The sequence below is a fragment of the Phascolarctos cinereus genome, unplaced genomic scaffold (genome assembly GCF_003287225.1).
Source record: "Phascolarctos cinereus isolate Bilbo 61053 unplaced genomic scaffold, phaCin_HiC Scaffold_4;HRSCAF=312, whole genome shotgun sequence".
NCBI classification, from domain to species: Eukaryota; Metazoa; Chordata; class Mammalia; order Diprotodontia; family Phascolarctidae; genus Phascolarctos; species Phascolarctos cinereus.
Window position 1 is genome coordinate 451827936 of NW_027555847.1, and position 6116 is coordinate 451834051.

General features: G+C 37.1%; 1 long non-coding RNA gene across 1 annotated transcript in view; it reads left to right on the top strand.

Moving 5' to 3' along the window:
- LOC144456696 (uncharacterized) overlaps positions 1-4941 on the top strand; it is a 204138-nt gene extending 199197 nt beyond the window's left edge. The window contains exons 3-4 of the long non-coding RNA XR_013485713.1: positions 3750-3815; positions 4643-4941. This is a non-coding gene — a long non-coding RNA (uncharacterized LOC144456696). The remainder of the gene's footprint in view (positions 1-3749; positions 3816-4642) is intronic.
- The last annotated feature ends 1175 nt before the right edge of the window (positions 4942-6116 follow it).

Genomic DNA, 6116 nt, shown 5'->3' on the forward strand with positions numbered 1-6116 from the left:
TCCTTTCCCTTTCCTTCCTTCCTTCCTTCCTTCCTTCCTTCCTTCCTTCCTTCCTTCCTTCCTTCCTTCCTTCCTTCCTTCCTTCCTTCCTTCCTTCCTTCTTTCCTTTCTTCCTTCTTCTGACACATACCAGCTGTGTAACTGTGGGCAAGTCACTTAACATTTCAATGCCCTTATAGTCTCTAAGACTATAAGTTACAGATTAGTTGTTGATCTGCAACATTGAGCTCCACAGTTGAGATCACAGGTCAAGACTCATCAATCTGGATGTAACATGCAGGATGGGGTGCTGGGAGGAGAGGATGGTGACAGGGACACCTATAAAGAGGAGAGAATTGATAAGGGTTTGAATAAGTGTGGTAGCAATTTAGAACAGCAAGGAAGAGAAAGATCTGAATTCCCAAAATGTTTAAGTAGTTATTTAAGCAGTTTTTTCCCCAGTATTCTAAACCATGTTCTGATTATTTTTTAGTAGTTTTTATTATAAAATCTAAAACCAACAGTTTCAAACCAATCAATACACCTTAAATGATCTTCCATTGCTCATTTAGACCATTGTTTATCATTCTTTTATATTGATCTATTCTATTTCAGGATAGGTATTTATAACCACTGATCTGTCTGTCTGTCTGTCTGTCTGTCTCTGTGTCTCTCTGTGTCTCTCTCTGTTTTTCTTTCTCTGTCTCACTTGTAGGGAGCTATGATAATTTCCTGCTATACTATACTGTGTAAGAATTGATATTCTTACAATTAAAATATGCATAATGTAAAGCAGCCTGGCATAATGGCTAGAGTGCTAGTATTGGAGCCAACCAGAGCTGGATTAAAATACTGCCTCAGACCTTAATACATGACTGTATGACCCTAGGTAAGTCATTTAACCACTCTGAGCCTTAGTTTCCTCATCTGTAAAATGGAGTTAATAATAGCATCTACCTCACAGGGTTATTGTGAAGGTCAAATAACATACATAAAATATTATCTAAATGTGAACTATTATCAATCAAAAATTTATTAAGAGCTTACTATATGTCAGGTGAAAGACAGTGTTCTATAGTAGATAGAGATATAGTAGATAGAGAGCAGAAAAAAACTTGGTTTAAGTTCTGCCTGCTTACTGTGTAACCCTGGGCAAGTCACTTAATTTTTGTGTGTTGTAGGCAACATTCTATTCTAGATAGAGATAGGTAGATAGATAGACAGAAAGAAAGATATATATAGAGAGAAATAGTCAATTCAAGTCAACAACCATTTATTTAGGATTTACTATGTGCCAGATACTCTGCTAAGCACTAAGAATACAAATGTAAGCAAAAAGACAGTCCCTTCCCTCAAGGAGCTTACATTCTAATGGAAGAGAATTGTGGTGTGGTCTAGGGTATATGTGTGTGTGTGTGTGTGTGTGTGTGTGTGTGTGTGTGTGTGTGTGTGTGTTGGGGAGGTGGGCAGGAAGGTAAATCCAAAGAGCCAACAGGGAGAGCCAGGAGAGGAATGACTGAGCATGGCTGGTGTGGGTCTTCCTTAAAACAGAGTTTCTAAGGAACTAGCTTATCAGAGTAGATTGGACATTTATTAAGGGCTAAGTATGTGTGCTAAAAGCTGGAGTATAAGTTGCAGAGCAGGTACAGATTCACATTAATAGAAGGAGTTATTTAATTTAGCAGCTCTCTATACCAAGAAAAAAAAAATCACAGGTCCATTTCCTATCTACACCCCATGTGTCAGGCATTATGCTAGGTGTAAAGGATATAAAAACCAAAAATGAAATAGTCCTTGACCATAAGTAGCTCACCTTCTATGGGGAGAGACAAAATGTAAAACGTGGTCACATGTGCATATATTCAAAATACAAAATATATGCTTATTTGATTAAAAACTGTGGGATCAGGTAATGAGGAAATAGTAAATCCTTAACTAGTTTCTTGAAATGGGGCTTCTTCTTAAAATTTTAATTTTGATGGCAAATGAATGCAAAAGCTTATAGTACTCCAAAATACTGGATACACTCTTCCCTTGACTTCTCATTTGTTTGAAAATGAAGTATTGCTCTGAGCTATTTACCATTTTGACCTATGATTGGAGAGGCAGTATTAAAAGCTGCCTTCATTTCCCACAGGTTTCTAAAAAGGCATGTTTCTCTTTCTCTCTGGCATATTCTGCCTGAGATGGTCTCAGGGCTCCACAGTGACCCCACTGCCTTTGTAACAAACACCGCAGAAGTGGTACGAGTCACCTTTAGCACCTGCTCAGTTTTCCCACTCACCTTCAGATGGTAATTATAAGGAATTCAGCATTCTATGGAACCTCACAGAATACTCCTGCCACACCGAGGGGCCTGATCAGATCCTCACATTTCCACTCATATTTTATCCCAAAGAGAGTCCATTGTGTTTAAGAAAACTTCTTTCCTCAAAGGAAAGGGTTCCCATCTCTTTGAACATTCAGTCTACTAAGACAGTTTGCTACCTTGAGGGCCGACCTGGGTAAGGTCCCCATTGTTAACATCTCTAGTTCCTTCTCTTCGTCTTGGGTGTCTTTTCATACTTAACAGCAATTCTAAACCGCCTTTATGTAGTCCCACCTCCCTCCTTTTTTGCTTGTTGCCATTTTAAGATCATTCTTCTCACTTCTTTTCTCTCTGCCTAAGTCTCCTATCTCTATACTATGCCACTTAGTAAATCTACCCAGCTGTGCTGAAGGAGGCCATACTACTCACTGGGGCCATGTCCTTGAGAAAAATCACTCTTTCCAAGAATAGATTTCCTTCCTTTGGAAAGTAGTCTTCCTTTTTCAGATCTAGAAAACTGCAAAGCCCTTTCACTTAAGCCTACTCCAGGGACAGATTACAGAACTCTGAAACCTATAGGAAGAGTTTGAAATAAAAGTTAATGTGCAGAAAGACTCAAAAAAGCAAGTGATGGGAAAACTCCAAGGATTTGGAAGTTCAATAAAACACCCAAAAGATAAGCTTCAAAAGGGGTCTATCTTATTTGATCTGGAAATTCAAACTGGAGCTCTCTCCTACAGACATGTATTTTAAAATCTGCAGTACTTTACTGGTTTGGCTAAGCTGGGAATACAGTGGGAATGACCTCTCCCATGATACTTTGGTATTTCAACTCCTTGTTGAAATGCAGAGATGAATCCAGCCAGGAAAAAGTAACTCACTGTGCATAATAAGAAAAAAAAAAAACCTCTTTCTGAAGTTAGCCAGTTTTTTTTTTATAGCCTCAAAAATGCTTGGTATATGTATAATTTGAATTTAAGGAGAATGTTTAAATTACTCCTAATTTTATTGAAATTAATATCTCTAATGCCATATTTTAGTCTCAGCCTTCTGTGCTAACTTCTGAAGTTGAGAGCACAATTTGGGTATTTTGAGTTTTGTGGACAAGCAACATATACCTTTTGAGAGCCTAACAATCACTTCAGAGTTTTCCTCTCAATGTCCCTTAGGCATCACCCAGGGCCCTGGACACACACTCCTAATTTACAGAGAATCACATTGAGGCATAGAGATATTTGTACAGCATGTGTGTATTGAGTCAGGGATCAAATTCTGGATTTTCAATCTGTCTTCCACTTTATTATGGGAAATCACTTCTTTATATAAAAGTGAAAAAAAGGCTGTTAGCTTGATTTGATTTTTCCATTAAACAAGCTCAAAATGTGCATGAAAATGCTGGAAATAAATTTTAAAAAGAGGATAAAAACACTTTCTGTGTATTATTTATTTACTTTCTTTACAGACTGATTTCCTATAATCGTGAATATGCTAGAGGTGAAGGAGGTTCATTTCATGGATTGAAAAAGAGGTAAAGGGAGCAGGGACTGGAAATGCATAAAAATATGGAAAAAAAGTGTTATGATATATTATGCTGATGATTTACTTGGAGGCTTTAAACCCTAAAAGCAATCACTAAACTTTCTAAATAAGAAGTGGCTAATTTAAAAGTAATTTAAAACGCATGTATATATGTGGTAAATAATTGGTTTATGTGAAATATGGAAAATGTGCACAACTATAAAAAAATAGCATTCATAACTTAAGAGATTGGAACTGGATCAAGCAGTATCTCAAAACCAGCAAAGCCCTTCACTGGGGTGGGGATGTTGGGGAGGGAGATGAAATTCCAGGAGCAGTCAAATGAAGTATTTTTTTTATGATTAAAAAATTCTAAACAAGACAAACTATATCTGAGAAATAGAATAACTACCTACACTGTGAGCATACAGAATGATCTGTGATGGAAGTAAATTTCTCTTGGAATCGTTGTAAAAGAATCCATTTCATAGAAAAGCCAAATAAACAACAACACAAATTATATGAATTGTAAATGAGGCCAGGGTAGGCTGTACATTTGCTTAGAGTTATGTACATAGGATAATTTGTAAGCCAATAGAAAACAACATGATATTTTTGAAGCTAACACTAATGTAGTCTTATCAAAGGAACTCAGTTGTGTTCACTGTGTCTAAATTATGCAAATAGCTCTTTTTATAGCATTTTCTGTTTGTTTAAAAAAAACATGAAATAGAACATAAAATGACTGACTTCAGACTGAAACTCAATCTTTCATAAAGCGAATGCTCATTCTGCAGCCACTGTTTCAAAAGCTTATTATGTGTATTTATCGTCTAGGCTTACTGGACAGAATGCAGACGAGAGCCCAACAGTCTCTGCTTGCAATTGCATTGGAGCTGACTTCCACAAGATGGAATTTCCATTCTCGGGTTTCCATTTGAGATTTACCTTCATAGCAGAGACAAGCAAATATATTCTCCTTTTGTGCCAACAGCATAAATCTACAGAAAATTAAATTCTTGGGAAGAATAACACTGACCTTCAATAACTCTGCTAACCAAATTCTTGAGCTGTGGTGGGAGTCATCTGTGGTAACTCGGTCTGAATAATGGATTAAAATCCCTTTAAAGTGATAATTTTGTGTGTGTGTGTGTGTGTGTGTGTGTGTGTGTGTGTGTGTGTGTAATGGGAGGGTCATAGGAACATAGATGTACAACTGGAGGAGACCTCAGAGGCCATTTAACCAATCAATTAATCCATCCGTAAACATTTATTAAGCACCTACTATGTGCCAGGCACTGGGGATACAAAAAGAGGCCAAAGATAGTCCTTCCTCTTGAGGAGCTTGCAATCTAACTTATAGCTGAGGAAAGGCCTAGAGAGGTTACTTGCCCATGGTTATACAGGTAAGGAGTTTCAGAGGCAGGATCTGAACCATGTCTTTCTCTATAAAAAATGTTCTTTTTGATGTTCCACACTCTTTCTTTTTGTTCAGTTATTATTACCTTGACAGGTTTCTCTAGGGAAATGAGCACTCACTTTGGCATTAAAAGATCTTTCACATATTAGGCACTGAATATACATTGAATTGAATTGTTGAAGACATGGCTTCAAGTCCTATATTCATCTCTTTTTTTGCTATGTAATTATAAACACATAATCTAAATTATTTAAGCTCTAGTTTTAGTGTTTGAAAAATGGAAATGAGAGTCTTACCTGCCCTGCTACCCATCTTCCATAATTGCTGAGAGGATCAAATGAAATAATATTTCTAAAAATGCTTGGCAATGGTAAATAAGATAAGGCTACTTTAATGGAGGTTCTCCAATATGGCTCCAAGTGGCCTAATGATGAGTCATGGGTGCTGCTGTTCACTGAAGAACACTCCAGAACTTGGGCGGGGGAGAAGAAAAGTAAAAAGAGGAAGAACCATTTGAAAATGGCGAAAGTTTATAATAAGTACAAAAGCTAACATTTAGAAAACATTTTACATTTTCAAAGTGCTTATATATAATCAATCAATCAACAAGCATTCATTATACACTTATCAAAAGTCAGGCACTATGCTAAGTTCTAGTGATACAGAGAAAGTCATAAACAGTTCTTGCCCCCAAGGAGCTTACATTCTATTTTTTTTTCAGGCAATCAGGGTCACACAGCTAGTGAGTATCATATGTCTGAGGCCAGATTTGAACTCAGGTCCTCCTGACTCCAGGGCTGGAGCTGTATCCACTGTGCCACCTAGCTGTCCCAGGAGCTTACATTCTAGAGGAAATAAAACAAAACCTGCACTTTAGGAAAAAAGCATTCT